Here is a 15225-nt window from a genome sequence, read left to right as displayed (position 1 = left end):
GTTATGTCGCTTAGGAACCGATATAAAATGATCATCGACGATATATTTGATACAATATAGTGCGTAATATTGTAAAAGATTGTGAGGATTAGACCTGAAGATGCCATGACATTTAAATGCAAGTCATAAACTATATGACTCATTTGATTAAATCTATATGAAGATCCCTGAAGGATTTAAAATGCTTGAAGTATATAATTCAAAGTTTCGAGAAATGTATTCGATCAAATTGCAAAGATCTTTGTACGGTTTAAATCAATCTGGGCGCATGTGATATAATCACCTTAGTGAATATTTGCTGAAAAAAGGCTACATAAATGATGTTATTTGTCCATGTATTTTTATAAAGAAAATGGCATCAGAATTTGTTATACTTATTATTTATGTTGATGACATAAATCTTGTTGGAACTCCAGAAGAGATCCAAAAGGCAATTGAATATCTTAAGAAAGAATTTGAGATGAAAGAACTTAAAAAGACAAAACTTTGTCTTGATATGCAAATTGAACATTTAGCAGACAAAATCTTTATCCATCAATCTGCCTAAAGAGAAAGGATCTTAAAACGCGTTTATATGGACAAAGCGCACCCATTGAGTACACCAGTGGTTGTTCGATCACTTGAAGTGAATAAGGATTTGTTCCGACCTCCAGAAGAGGATGAGGAACTCCTTGGTCCTGATCAAATACCCTATATCAGTGCAATTGGTGTACTTGTGTATCTTGCTAATGCTACAAGGCCCGATATATTATTTTTGGTTAATTTACTATCAAGATATAACTCTTCTCATACACAAGGATATTGAAATGGGATTAAGCATATATTGCAATATTTAAAGGGAACTCTTGATATGAGTTTATTTTATGCTAACAAAGATAGTGCATATCTTGTTGGTTATGCATATATAGGTTATTTATCTAATCCCCATAAAGTTCGATCTCAAACTGAGTACGTGTTTACATGTGGAGCTACTGTCATATCATGGCACTCCATAAAGCAATCTACTATTGCTACTTCTTCAAATCATGCTGAGATAATAGCTATTCATGAAGCAAGTAGGGAATACATATTGTTGAGATCAATGATTCATTTTATTCGAGAAATATGTGGGTTGGAATGTGATAAAAGACCCACAATATTATACGAAGACAATGCGGCATACATAGCCCAATTCAAGGGAGGATTCATAAAAGGAGATAGAACGAAACACATCTCACCAAAGTTATTCTTCACACATGATCTCTAGAATAATGGTAATATCGATGTGCAGCAAATCCGTTCAAGTGACAATCCACCAGATTTATTCACTAAATCCTTACCAACTTCAACTTTTGAGAAAATGGTATACACGATTAAAATGCGGAGACTCAAATATTTGACATAAGGTTTCATCAGGGGAAGTAAAATACGAGTTGTACTTTTTTTTCCTTAATAAGATTTTTCTCACAGGGTTTTCCTTATAAGGTTTTTAATGAGGCAGCTAGCAATACATATTACTAGATATGTGTACTCTTTTTCCTTCACTAGAAGTTTTTCCCACGGGATTTTTTCTAGTAAGGTTTTAATGAGACACATTATCTTTTAATGTACATCCAAGGGGGAGTGTTATAAATATATTATATTATTGATATCCATTTAGTACTCCGTTGTAAATAAGCTTCCTGAAGAAGCTTATCCATATTGGACTCCGCCGTAAATATATTTATCTATTTAGTACTCTATTGAAAATAAGCCTCCTAAAGAAGCTTATTATTTCGGCACTCCGTTGTGGATAAATATTACTCATGTAGAAGATTATCAATATTTGGTAGAATAACAACTTACAAGAAGCTTACACAGCAGGTTGCGGTAGGAGCTTACAAGCAGCTTATACAGCAGCTTGCAGTAGCAGCTTGCAAATAGCTTACACAGCAGCTTGCGAGCAACTTACACATCAGCTTGCAGTAGCAGCTTACAGAGCAGCTTCATTTCTTCTATAAATAGAAGAGATTTCAGTTTATTATATACATGAGTTTGAAGTTGAATAATATATCGATCTCACTCTATACTTGTCTTCGATTTATTTACTTTACAGTTTTTATTTTATAACAATATTTAGTTTGTTGTATAGCCCAATATGTAATCAGCAACCACAAATCATAAGCTGAAATTATGTAACCTTCACTCTTAGCGTGGTTTACTAATCACAATGAATATATGACAAATGTCTTTCACATTCACTTGTATCACTTGGTTATGGTTAATTAAGTATGTATTTTAACTTTAATTTCTCACTTAACTATATCATATTATATGATTTGGTGTATTTAAATACTAGATGTGAGTAAATTTTATTTAACCGAATAAGGTTCAAGTTAATTTTACCCTTTTACCCAATTTGACACGACATAAGAGGAATTGATCTTTATGAGTGACAAAAGAAAAGTCCAAGCCTCAAATACTCACACTCCGTATTGTAGATCTGTATCCTTGTGATAAAATTAATGTAATTTAGCATATAGAGGCTTTAATAACTTGCATTCTCTTCAAATGTTAAGAAGCGTGGAGTGTTAACTGCCGTTACAATTTAGGCAAAATTGCGTTCGGACCACTTAAACGTATACCCATTTATCAATCTGGTGGTTGAACTTAAAAAATTCTCATTTAAACACTTCAACTCCATGAAATGCATATAAATAAACACACATGACTGTGCGTGTTGTTCAATTGTTGCTGACATGAATAAAATTTAATATTTTTTATTACCATGTCTTCCACGTTACTATATTTTCTGGACACTTGTAATTATAGGTCCCACTTCTTCTCCTTCTTCTTCTTCTTCTTCTTTTAATAATCATTTTTATCAGATTTCTTGTAATTTTGCATCCCCTTCGTCTTCTTTAGAACTAGCCGGAAATATTCAAAACCCCTTCAAATATTACTGGAATTTTTTCTTTAGCTGCTGTCATTTTTCTCACTCCACTACCTTCCTCTTCCATCTTTCGTTCTATTCTCACCAACAAAGCAAAAACTATTAAAAGAAAAATATTCAGATCTGACTGTCACCAAATGTTGCTTCAAATGGACAAATCAATATTAGTTTGATAATATGTACTAATGATTTAATTAATTTGAACTTTGCTTGAAGATCCGGCTGCAAGATTGTGTTACATCTCGCGATTTCGTACATTAAAATTTTATCGTCAGTTAATCGACGTAGACTCGGAGATGAGATTACCTTGAGGTTATAAGCATTCATGCTATTGATAACATGTAATAAGTGAAGTGTCATGAAGGCTAAAGGGTAAACGAATCAAAGAAAATGAGTTTCATGAAAGATTGACGATTTGGGATAAAATACGGTCCTAGCTATAATACTCAATATTTATGGACTAGTGCCATACAAGGTACTACATGACCATGATAGTAAGGTATATAAGGTATGTTAAAAAGTGAGTAGTATTTTAAGTAAGTTGAAGTAATTGATTAATTATTGGGTAGTGGGAGATTGCCTAGTTAATTAAGGAATTATTGAGTAATTAATTAAAGAGCTGGATAAGATTTAACCCCCCAACCTGGAAAGCATCCCTTTCCCATTTAATGACTATTAATAAAAGTTGAAAGGTGTCACACTTTAAGAAAGAAATGTGACACCAAGCTTGAAATGTGGGTCTACCAAAAAGTAAGTATAACATTTATAGTTCAAAAATATTTTCTAATCTCTTAAGAAAGAGCAGCAACATTATTTTTAAGAGCTTCAGCCAACTTTTCTTACATAGTAACTGTCACGATCGAAATTCCTCCTCAGTATAACGCTGTGACGGCACCTAATCTCTACGACTAGGTAAGTCTAACATTCGCGAAATAATAAAATGTAAACATAATTTTAACACCTAACTGTTCAAAAATACACAGCAAATCCCAAAACTCGGAACATCATGAATCACAACCTACAGAAGAAAAAATCTAGTGTCTCTATACATCAGAATCTAACAAGGAAAATACAGAAGATAATGGACATGAGAAAGAGTAGAAGGGGACTCCGAGGTCTGCGGACGCGGCAGATATACCTTGAAGTCTCCAAAGCTGTCCCGGCTCACTGATAGTGCGGCTGATAAGGTGCACCTGGATCTGCACACGAAAAATATGTGCAGAGAGTAGCATGACTACATCACAATCGGTACCCAATAAGTGCCAAGCCTAACCTCGGTCGAGTAGTGACGAGGTTAGTCAGGGCCCTACTGATAAATATATATAATAAAATAATATAGAGTGTAATACCGCAATAAAATAAAGGCTAAAATTTAACAACAATGGAATCGTGGAAGGTAACAGCTCAGTACACAAAAAAAATACAACAGGGGATCTTCCGAGATACCGTCTCGTAGTCCCAAACGTAAATGTGTAGGGGGATCTCCCGAAATACTATTCCGTAGTCCCAAAGTAAATGTGCAGGGGGATCTCCCGGAATACCGTTACGTAGTCCCAAAGTAAATGTGCAGGAAAATCTCCCGAAATACTGTTCTGTAGTCCCAAAGTAAATGTGCAGGGAAAACTCCTGGAATACCGTTCCGTAGTCCCAAAGTAAATGTGCAGGGGGATCTCCCGGAATATCGTTCCGTAGTCCCAAAGTAAATATGCAGCGCGAGTTATAGAAATACAACTACATCACGAAATTCTTACAATTTAGCCTAAGTACCAGTCTGGGAAGAAGCAGGAAAATTCACTAAGCATGTTGCACATAATTCACATAAACAATTAAGACACGTAGACATGTTGTATTAGACTAAACATGATAGCTACATATATTGGAATGACTCAATTAAGAATGAAAATAGATTAGTATTCATTAAAATGGTATAACTCAGAATAACAGGAAAACATGTTGCTCCTCGGCAAGAAAATCGGGTTTTACCATAACTAGCCCGTGTATGTACTCGCCACCTCACGTACACGGCGCTCATATAGCATAATAGTTTCAAATCTTAAGGGGATTTCCCCCACGCAAGGTTAGGCAAGACACTTACCTCGAACCAAGCTCAATCAATCGGTCACAATGCCTTTTCCACGAGTATCCGGCTCCGAATGGCCCAAATCTAGCCAAAAGCAATTACATATCATAAATACAACAATAATAGGCTCATCTAATTAACGAAATTAACATTTTAACGAAAATTTCGAAATTAACTCAAAATCGTCTGCGGGGCCCATATATCGGAACCCAACAAAAGTTACAGAATATGAACGCCCATCCAACCACGAGTCCAACCATACAAATTTCACCAAAATTCGACATCAACTCGAACTTTAAATCTTCAATTAAAGTCTATGAAGATTTCTACCATTTTCAACCTAATCTTTATCCATTTGAACTTAAAAATCTTTCCACAACCTTATTGGTATGTATACATAATACTCTTACACCCAAGAATTATACTATTAATTACCCATCTTTACTCCAAACCCGAAATTGAAGAATTGAGGAAAGAAATTCTTACCTCTATGAAGCCCTAGCAAGATCCTTGTGAAATCTTCAAACCTTGAACAAGAAATTGATGGATAAATGACTAAGTTTTTACTTTCTCTCTCTAAAATGCTCTTACCTCTCTCTAAAATATCATATGAAACCCTTCAAAATGACCCCCAATAGTGTTTTATAAGAATGGGGTCGGGTTTATAAAACAAAAAAAATGAAGCTCCGGAACAGGTTCTACGGTCGCATATGCGACCGCATAATGGTTATGCGTACCGCATATCGGTCGCATAATCGGTGTCCAAAACCGGCAAACATCTGTCTGTGTATGCGGTCACTATGCGGCCCGCATACCTATTCTGTAGTCGCATAGTGACCGCAGAACAGTTATGCGGTCGCATAGTGACCGCAGAACAGTTATGCGGTCGCATAGTCGACCGCAGATTTTATCCAAACTGGCCCTCTTCTGCCTCACTTCAGCGGCCATTATGCGGCCCGCAGAGTGATTATGCGGTCACATAATGGACTGCAGAAATACGTTTTTCTGTTAAAAATTTTTCTTTACTTCCCGGTGCATTGTTCAACCTAAAAAGTCCGAGCCGCAACCTTTGTACTAATTGATCTACCTCGATACCACAAAACCTTAATTTTCCTTAGTAAAAATTCTCTGGGTCACTACACATACGCCAACATCTGGTCAACCTTTTCAACTAAATTTCGAAACCTTGGAACTAAGTATTCCAAATCTTTTAAAAACCTCACCGGACCCGAACCAATTACCCCGGCAAGTCACATAACAAATGTAAAGCATAAATTGAGCAGTAAATGGGGAAACGGGGTTATAATACTTAAAACGACCGGCCAGGTCATTACAATAACGTTATTTCTAATCTCTTAAGAAAGAGTTTCAACCAAGCTTTCCTTACACAGTAGCATTATTTCTAAGAGCTTCAGCCAAGCTTTCCTTACATAGTAACGTTATTTCTCATCTCTTAAGAAAGAGTTTCAACAAAGATAATTTTGCAATAGCAACATTATTGCTTCGAGCATTTCATACGAATTGTTCCTTATTTCGATCTCGATGTCACGTGTTTTGTCGTAATTAATATATGTTAGAGGGATTGTTAAGAAAATTGACTCAGGTATGTTAAGGCTATCCTTTCTTTCTTTTTGGCATAATCCAAATAATACAAATGAAACGAGCAAAATACGCAACTTTCATAAATGACTCTATTCATAGAAATACTAGGGGTGCCTATATTATTAATTCCCCATATGAATTATTATTATATCTTCCGTTCATGGGTCTCAGAAAATTACGTATTTGATAAAGTTTATCCGAAAGGCATATTGATTTTTATGACATTCCGAGAAATCTTATTAACATATTTCTTATGCATTTCATGCATTTTTACATGTACATTGACCCATGACCAGATGGCGTTATATACGCATATATTATATGTATATGGAATATGGGAAAAGGTCACGGCGTTATATACGTACCACCACCTGATCAACTGGTATATGTTGATAATTTTGCCCACAGTGGCCGAGATGATATGATGGGATGCCCTCAGAGGGTTGATGATGTTATGTACACCTATACCTATGCATGACACGACATTTATACGCACTTGCATGACATTATAAATATTTCAGGATTTACAAAGTGATTTAGACTTACAGGCGGAATTCTTTATTCCATGTTTTATCTATGTCTATTATGTACTGATTTTTATGCCTTACATACTCAGTACATTATTCGTACTAACGCCCTATTTCCCGGGGCCTGCGTTTCATGCCCGCAGGTGCAGGTAGACAAGTAGACGGTCCCCCTTCTTAGGATCCTTGATCAGCGAGAGTTAGTACGAGAGCTGCTTTTGATTGTGGTACGATATACTTGTACACATATATGGGTATGACGTGGCCCAGTCCCGTCCTTGTACAGTTGTATATTCTATTAGAGGTATGTAGACAATATATATAATTGGATAGTATGTGGCCTTGCCGGCTTTCAGTTTTGGGTATATAGTTGTCTATAGCAGCCTTGTCGGCTCGCCCTAGGTATTCCGCTCGTATATGTACATATGTCTTTTGGGCAGATTTTCCTCATGTATGTTATTCTCGTAATTCAGCAGATGTTATTCATGTTTATATCTTAGTTGCATGCTCAGAGGTGTTCGATAGGTAGGACTCGGGCTCTCGTCGTGGCCCATCAGTTTGGGTCGTGACAGATTGCTGGCCAAATATCCTTTTTCTTCATCAAAAAATTTGTCTTTGTAATTCTCCATGATTTGCACAGCTAAGAGATGAGATTGAGGTAAAAAGATGGAAAATGGTTAATATAAATCTTATGTACTTCTCCAGCAACATCCTACATTTTTCAATAGTTTTATTATCTTTTTCACCTTCATCGCTGGTCCATTTATTCCAGCTATTCCTTCGCCTCCCATGGTGATTTTTTTGTTATAGGGAAGGAATGATCTTTGATTTTGTTGGATACTACATTGGTTAAAGAAAATTGTGGTAAAATGGAGGTGACAAAGATGGTGGAGCAATGGCAAGAAGTGAAATAGGGAAAGAATAAAAAGAAAGGGGAGGGGAGGCCGAGGGTGGGTAGCAGGAGGGAGAAAGTGGGTTGGGGGAGGGGGATGGAGAAAGGGGGAGATGGGACGAATTTGATTTGTTATATTTGCTTTTTCTTTTTATTCGTTTAGTTACTTTATTTATAATTATTTCTATTTCAGCATTTTTTAATTAATTTTTTTCTATCAACGCGCCTTTTAAGCGTGATTTGCACACATCTTTGCCACATGGACAATGCCATGCCACATAAGCATAGTCAACGGTCAGAGGTGTTTATTGATATCCATTTTATTGAGTTGAGGTGTTCAAATAGGAAAATTCTAAGTTGGTTTACCGGGTTGACAAACCAGTGCAAGTTTAAGTGGCTAGGAGGCCATTTTGCCTTCAATTTATAGACACAAATTCAGGTTTATAAAACAACTATTTCGATGCACAGCACAAAGCCCCTATAGCTCAGTGGTAGAGCGTCAGTCTTGTAAACTGAAGGTCTGTAGTTCGATCCTGCATGGGGGCAAAGCACTTATTTTTTGAACTCTTCCTTTCTTTTTCCCATTTTTGCACAAATCTCCCAAAGCCCTAGGTGATATATTTTTCCCTTTTTTTGGTGGTTCAATGCTGTAACAATTTTAATCGAAATGGCTTCAATTCTCCGAAAAGCTCTGAGAAACCAATTTCAATCAAGAATCCTCACAAACCTTAATAAATCCGAACCAGCAATTCTCAGTTCTACACCACAAATCTTGGTCCATCCTCCTTGCAGCAGACATAATCAGATACCCTTTTTTCATAAAAAAGAAACAGTGGATTCAAAATTGAATCTTTACCCAAGTTTTTCTTTTGGTCTTTTTCTTAACCCAAATGGGTTTTTTCTTAATCCCATTTCTCCAAATGAGTTGGTTAAATCCGAGAACGATGAAAACGAAGACTCAGTAAAGATTTGGGCGGATAGTGTGAAGAAAAAGAGGAAGAGGAAGATGAACAAGCACAAGTTGAAGAAGCTTAGGAAGTGCTTGAGGAGAAAGACGTAAATTTGTGTTAATCTGGTGAGGACTTTGTTACTAAAGCTGCATCTTCGCCCGTTTTGAAATCCCTTTTTCAGGCATAGTGTTCATTGTTTCCGCTTTGTAATGACCGAAAGATATTTCCTTTGCTGTTACTTAGAATGATACTGATAGTAATATTTCCAAAACAGAAGCTAAATCAACTCTTCCAATTTTTCTAATAATCTATTTTGAGGGGCTTATAATTTGTGTTGTCGCCTTCACATCTCCCTGATCGAGGTTTATGGATTATTTTATATAGTTGTGTTTGATATTTAGATTAAGAAAGATATAGAAATCTGGAAACAAAGTTCTTTCTTTTAAATTGCAATCTCTGATGGGTGTATGAATAAATGAATTATGGTTAGTTGTCAAGCTTCACGTCGTTCACTTTAATGGAATTTCTTGCTTTTGTCTGATTTCAGCTTTATATATTCTTGTTCTTGTATCTGCTTAGTTGGTCCTCTCTTCTTCATTGTACAAACGTGTTGATAGTTTTCCTTGATGAATTTCAGTATGGATTTTACCTTTTATGTCTGTGAACTATCTTTGTGCTTTACTCCATTTCTCAACTTCCACTAGTATTCCCATATTGAATAACTCAGAACATGTCTGTGTAGTCGATATATTTGTTGTAGCCCGTGAATAATGTGAAGACTCTTGGGTATGGTCTAGCATCAATGAAGCCGGAATGTCATAAGAGAGAAGGGTTCAAATTCTTGTATGCACAAAAATAGCTGATTTCTTCTCATTAGCCTTGATTGGTAGATTTACCATTGCATATACTGGCTGTTAAGATGCAGGTAAGGTGGAATAATTGTGGTGTGCAAGCTGCGTTTAACTATACGTCTTTCTTGAAAAGGTAAATATTTGTGTAAAATGCCTCGTATCTTGGAGGAAAGAAAATGGAACTAAATTTGTTTTCATTGCAAATGCCCTCATGGGTGGGCACACATCGGTGGTCTAACTCTAGGTCATTACTCAGCATCGGTGGTCATATTCCCTGTGCCATTTATGTGGAAGGGGTTTTTCGATGGAGCGATATAGGTAAGCTACTTAGGTTTTGCTATGTCAACAGAGATTGAAACCGTAATAGGGGACCAGTTATAAGTTGGGTGGTGATTAAAGATAGAGCCCAAAGAAAAAAGAGAGACTTAGATGTCAGCCCTTCCGTGTTCCAACTAAGTCAAATATTATAGCAACTGGATGGGAAACTAGTGGAGAACTACTGGGGGGGCGCAGAAGTAGCTGAAGGAAATTGAACTGCTAAAATTATCAGAAATTGATCTTAATGCTTTCTTTTTGCCCTCTGTTTGTTTTGCCTGATAAGTTCTTTGTGCCCTATATCTATAACTGCCCTTATATCCTAGGAAATCTTCCTTGGAGGGCTGAGCTGATTTTCCGTGCACCGCTGTAATTTTCGACACACGTGTCCTGAGATTCTCTTCAGTTTTAAGGTCTTACGCTGTTGGAAACTTACTCACATTAATCTGGACCTAGGTTGCTTGAGCTAGTCCCATATATAGATTTGTAGGCTAAGTAGGTTGGCTGGTGAAGTGGTCACCTCTATTAGGACTTTTTTTCGATGAAGGGTCACCTCTATTAGGACTTGTGGGAGGGCTTCCCCCTTTCCTAATTTGATTAGTTGCGTATATATATACTTTCTTGATTTGCTTGCTCACAGGGGCGAAGCTAAATATAGGTACGGGGGTTCAATTGAATCCCCTTGATGATTATACTTGCAAATAATGCAAGAACAATTCGGTTTTTGTTATATATAATTTGTTCAATACCCTAGCGTAGTGTTAAAGGGGGTTTTGAAAGTTGCTTTTAGGTCGCAGCTTCAAATCCCAACTATGACATTCTTTTATTTTCTTGAATCTCCTTATATACTTTCTGACTCTGCAATTGCTTGCTTATATTTTAACTTGTAACAGGCATATTGTGAAGCCAGTTGAGAACCGAGTGCATTTAGACATTGACCACTTTGAGGCTTGTGATGCTTAAAATCTGGCCCATGTCCCAGGGGTGTCTGAGCTACTTGTTTCAGCATGCTCAGATTCCCACTTCCCTACTTAAGCTATTGTTATGTTAACTTGTTAAGTCTAGTCCCGCTTAAACAATCTGCCCATCTACTATTTCCCGGGCGCAGTAGTATGTTCTGGGCAGGTGTAGCTTAACTGTATATTTCTCATATCTCAACTAATGTCCTGACCAAGGGGTGTGGTGGCTATGGTTGAGGTCTTTCGCCATTAATCAGTCTCAAGTTCCAGTCCTTGAAATAGAGAATTACTTGGTATGCAGAGAGCATTTACCCTCCATAATGAGCCTACTTGTTGCTAAACCGAATTAGTTGGCTAGTGAGCTTCAAATATAGGATGGTTAAAAAACTACTTTATATATCTTTCATTTTGAAAATCAAATTTTCGTGTCGCGAAATTTACTCTTTTTTTTTTACGTTTTCATTCATTTTCTAGGTATAAGTGTTATTCTTTCGAAGTCAGTATTATGTATGTCATTAACACAACAAACTGTACATTATTCATAGTTTATGTAAGGTACGGGAAAATTTCTAAATAGTTGCAAATGTCTGTCCTGATTGTTGTGTCACTAGTGACTAACCATACTGCATTATTCATATTTTATTAATTGCCAAGAACACTATGAAGTTGTTATGAAATAAAAGCAATATAACAAGAACTATGTAATTAACTAGGACTAATAATAGAAGAGAATGATAATATTAGAAAGGAACATTTCTTTCTTAGTTTCAGAGTGTCTTTAATAGGTTCATCAATGAACCTATTTATAGAAATATTTCATTGTTACAAAACTAATCCAAAACCTGTTATGAATACAAAACCAATTCAAAATTTTTTATGGATACAAAACTAATTCAAAACCTGTTACGAAGACATCCATCGTTGCAATCCACTTGCAGGATTTATAACACTCCCCCTTGGATGTCCATTAACAGATAATGTGCCTCATTAAAACCTAAGAAAAACCCAGTGAGAAAAATCCTATTGAAGGAAAAAGAGTACACATATCTTGTAATATGCATGAAGAGTTGCCTCATTAAAAACCTTACTAGGAAAACCCAAATGGGACAAAACTTTGGTTAAGGGAAAAAGAGTACAACGCGTATTTCTCCCCCCGATAAAAACTTTATTTGATATCTCCGAGACGCCGCATTCCAATCATGTATCTTAACTGCTCAAATGTTGATGTCGGCAATGCCTTAGTTAACAAATCTGTCAAATTATCGTTTGAAAGAATTTGTTGAAAATCTAATTCACCATTCTTTTGAATATCATACGTGAAAAAGAGTTTTGGTGAAATATGCTTTGTTCTGTCTCCTTTAATATATCCTCATTTTAGTTGAGCTATACATGCATTGTCTTCATATAATGTTATTGGAATATCCTTTTCCCATGAAAAATCTCCTGGATATGTTGATTTTGTTGATCTCAACCAAACACATTATCGACTCGCTTCATGAATGGCTATTATCTCTGCATGATTTGAAGAAGCAGCAACCATAATTTATTGTGTTGAACTCCATGATATGACAGTACCTCCACATGTGAATAAATAGCATGTTTGAGATCGACCTTTATGTGGGCCAGACAAATATCATGCACCTAAGGGTGGCAAGTGGGCAGGTCCCGGGCCTAAGTGGGCCGGTCCAAATGGTCCCGGGCTAAACGGGCCCGGTCCTGGTGGTCTTTTTATAGGAACCGGCTCGGGATCGGACCCACGAACTAATGGTCCCAGGCTAAACGGTCCCGGCCCGCGGGCTAAATGGGCCCAACAGATATATATATATATATATTTAAATTTTATAGAAATTAGAGAAAAAAGATGTTAATAAAAATATCTAAGGCAATTCCTTGTAAATTTTATTATAGAATTGTGACCTAAATTTTTTAATTCAAATTTAAAGACAAAAATATTATAAAGAGATATTCAAAGCAATGCGTTATAATTTTTATAGCATTAAAAAAATATGGCAATATCTTTCTTAGTCTTCCTCCCCCCTATGGAATGAGCACAACAAGGTGCTAATACCACCATTGAGACGAAATAGAAACTAATCAAGATGTACCAAAATACAAGTTATATAATACATACTAATTTTTGTTCATACAAGTTACATGGTATCTCTTACAAACTTCATAAATCCATCAAGGTCCGGAGGAATTTTCGTTGGTGGTGGCGAAAAAGAAGCTTGGTCATCACCGCTTCCGGGAAAAGCAACATCCTCTGCAAGTTCAGCTAGCATTTCTTCGTAAGCTTCGTCTACCTCTGGTTGTGATTCAGCAAGTCCAAAATTTCTTCTTTTCGAACGGATCCAATCTCTGAAAAGTACTGATTTTTCCAAGTTCTCCTTCATAGACGCTCTATAATCACCGAGTTGAAGTCTTGTTTGACTGAAAGCGCTCTCCGATGCCACTGTTGAAGCTTGAATAGTTAAAATATCTCGGACCATCTTTGAAAGAATCGGAAAGTATTTTTCTTTGTCCTTCCACCATTCCAAAAGATTAAAGGAGCCGTCAGGATTCACTTCCTCAATTTTCTGTGACAAATAAATTTCAAACTCATTTAGTTGTGAAACATCACTACTACTAGAACCTTGAGAATCCCTAAACCCTGCCCAAGCACTACGTGCTCTTACTCCCGCAGTTTTTTAGATGATTGAGAATCAGAAGAAGAAGAAGGAGTTGGAACATTTGGTCTAGCATGATCTAATGCAACTTGATAAGCATTATAAATAGTTTGAGCATTTATTCTAATTGAGGCTATTGCTTCCGGAAGTTTAGACAACTCCTCATCTTCAAGTGCTAAACATTTATAAACAGTTTCATACCAAAATTGAGGATCTCCTAATTTCATATAAGGATTTAACAAAGCAGCAATACCATAAATAGGGAAAATAGGAAAAAAAATATTTTTAATCTTTTTTCTCATATAATCAATAGCAAGTTTATAAATTTCCCTATCCTTTGAAAAATAAGCAAATAAATTTGCAAGTTCTGCAATATAAACTAAACAGTTAGAAATAGTAGGATAATATTGCCTAGAAAATTCATTTGTAGCAATATAAAATTTTTCTAAAAAATCTACAAGTATTTTAACATTAGCCCAATCCGTATTTGTAAGGTGCTCATCATCATTACTTACATGAGCATTAAACGTTGAGTTTATGGGGTTTCTATATTCATATGTAATAACTAAACTTTCATACATGTAATTCCATCTAGTTGGATAAGGTTTAGGAACCTTTCTTTCTCTTAGGCCAAATTCATCGCATCTTTTAAAATATTCTCTAAGTCTACTTCTACGGCTTGAAAAAAAAAGTCAGTTAAGAGCCATTTTAACCTTTTCAATTTCAATATTTAAAATTCTCATACCATCACTCACAATTAAATGGTAAATATGACAAATACAACTAACATGAAAAATGTTACTAAATGCAAGACTTAGTATAGTGGTAAGCAAGGCTATAGTATTTGTGTTACTAGTAGCATTATCCATTGAAACTGATATTATTTTATCACTAATGTAAAAATATCTACATATATCCGTAATTGTGTTAGCAATAAACTGACCTGTGTGACGTGAATTAATTATTCTATAAGCAATAATGCGTTTTTGCATTATCCAATCCTGATCAATCCAATGACTAATAACAGTAAGGTAATCACAGTCGTTACCACTTCTACCAATATCAGTTGTAATAGCAACACGATAATTTATATGTGTAAATAAATAGCGCAAATATTATTCATATTCATGTTTATATTTATAAATATCTCTCTTTACGATTGTGCGGGAAAAACCTTTATAAGTAGGATTAAAAAGAATTCTAATGTAATGCACAAAGTTAGGGTCAGAAGGAAAACTATAGGGTAAGCACATAACAGTAACCATTTTTGTCAATTCTTCCTGATCTTTTTTTGGATCATAATATAAAATACCATCGGTAACAGTGTTAATTTTCGGTTGAAATTGATTTGACCCGGTACTAGGGTCAGCTTGACTAGGAGTAGGTACACTTATCCCCTCGGCCAAAGCTTTGGAACGAAGATATTTGACTTTATCTTGAGGGTGTATCAATATGTGTCTAGCCAAAGTTCTCAC

General features: G+C 35.9%; 1 long non-coding RNA gene and 1 other non-coding gene across 2 annotated transcripts; both read left to right on the top strand.

Moving 5' to 3' along the window:
* Positions 1–8483: 8483 nt before the first annotated feature.
* Positions 8484–8555, top strand: TRNAT-UGU (transfer RNA threonine (anticodon UGU)). Its single transcript has one exon. It is a non-coding gene; the product is annotated as a tRNA-Thr (tRNA).
* Positions 8528–11677, top strand: LOC104120573 (uncharacterized). Its single transcript, XR_691691.4, has 2 exons — positions 8528–9084; positions 11019–11677. It is a non-coding gene; the product is annotated as an uncharacterized lncRNA (long non-coding RNA).
* Positions 11678–15225: the final 3548 nt, after the last annotated feature.

The sequence above is a fragment of the Nicotiana tomentosiformis genome, chromosome 2, assembly GCF_000390325.3.
Source record: "Nicotiana tomentosiformis chromosome 2, ASM39032v3, whole genome shotgun sequence".
Taxonomy (NCBI): domain Eukaryota; kingdom Viridiplantae; phylum Streptophyta; class Magnoliopsida; order Solanales; family Solanaceae; genus Nicotiana; species Nicotiana tomentosiformis.
This window is presented reverse-complemented; position numbering and strand designations above follow the sequence as displayed.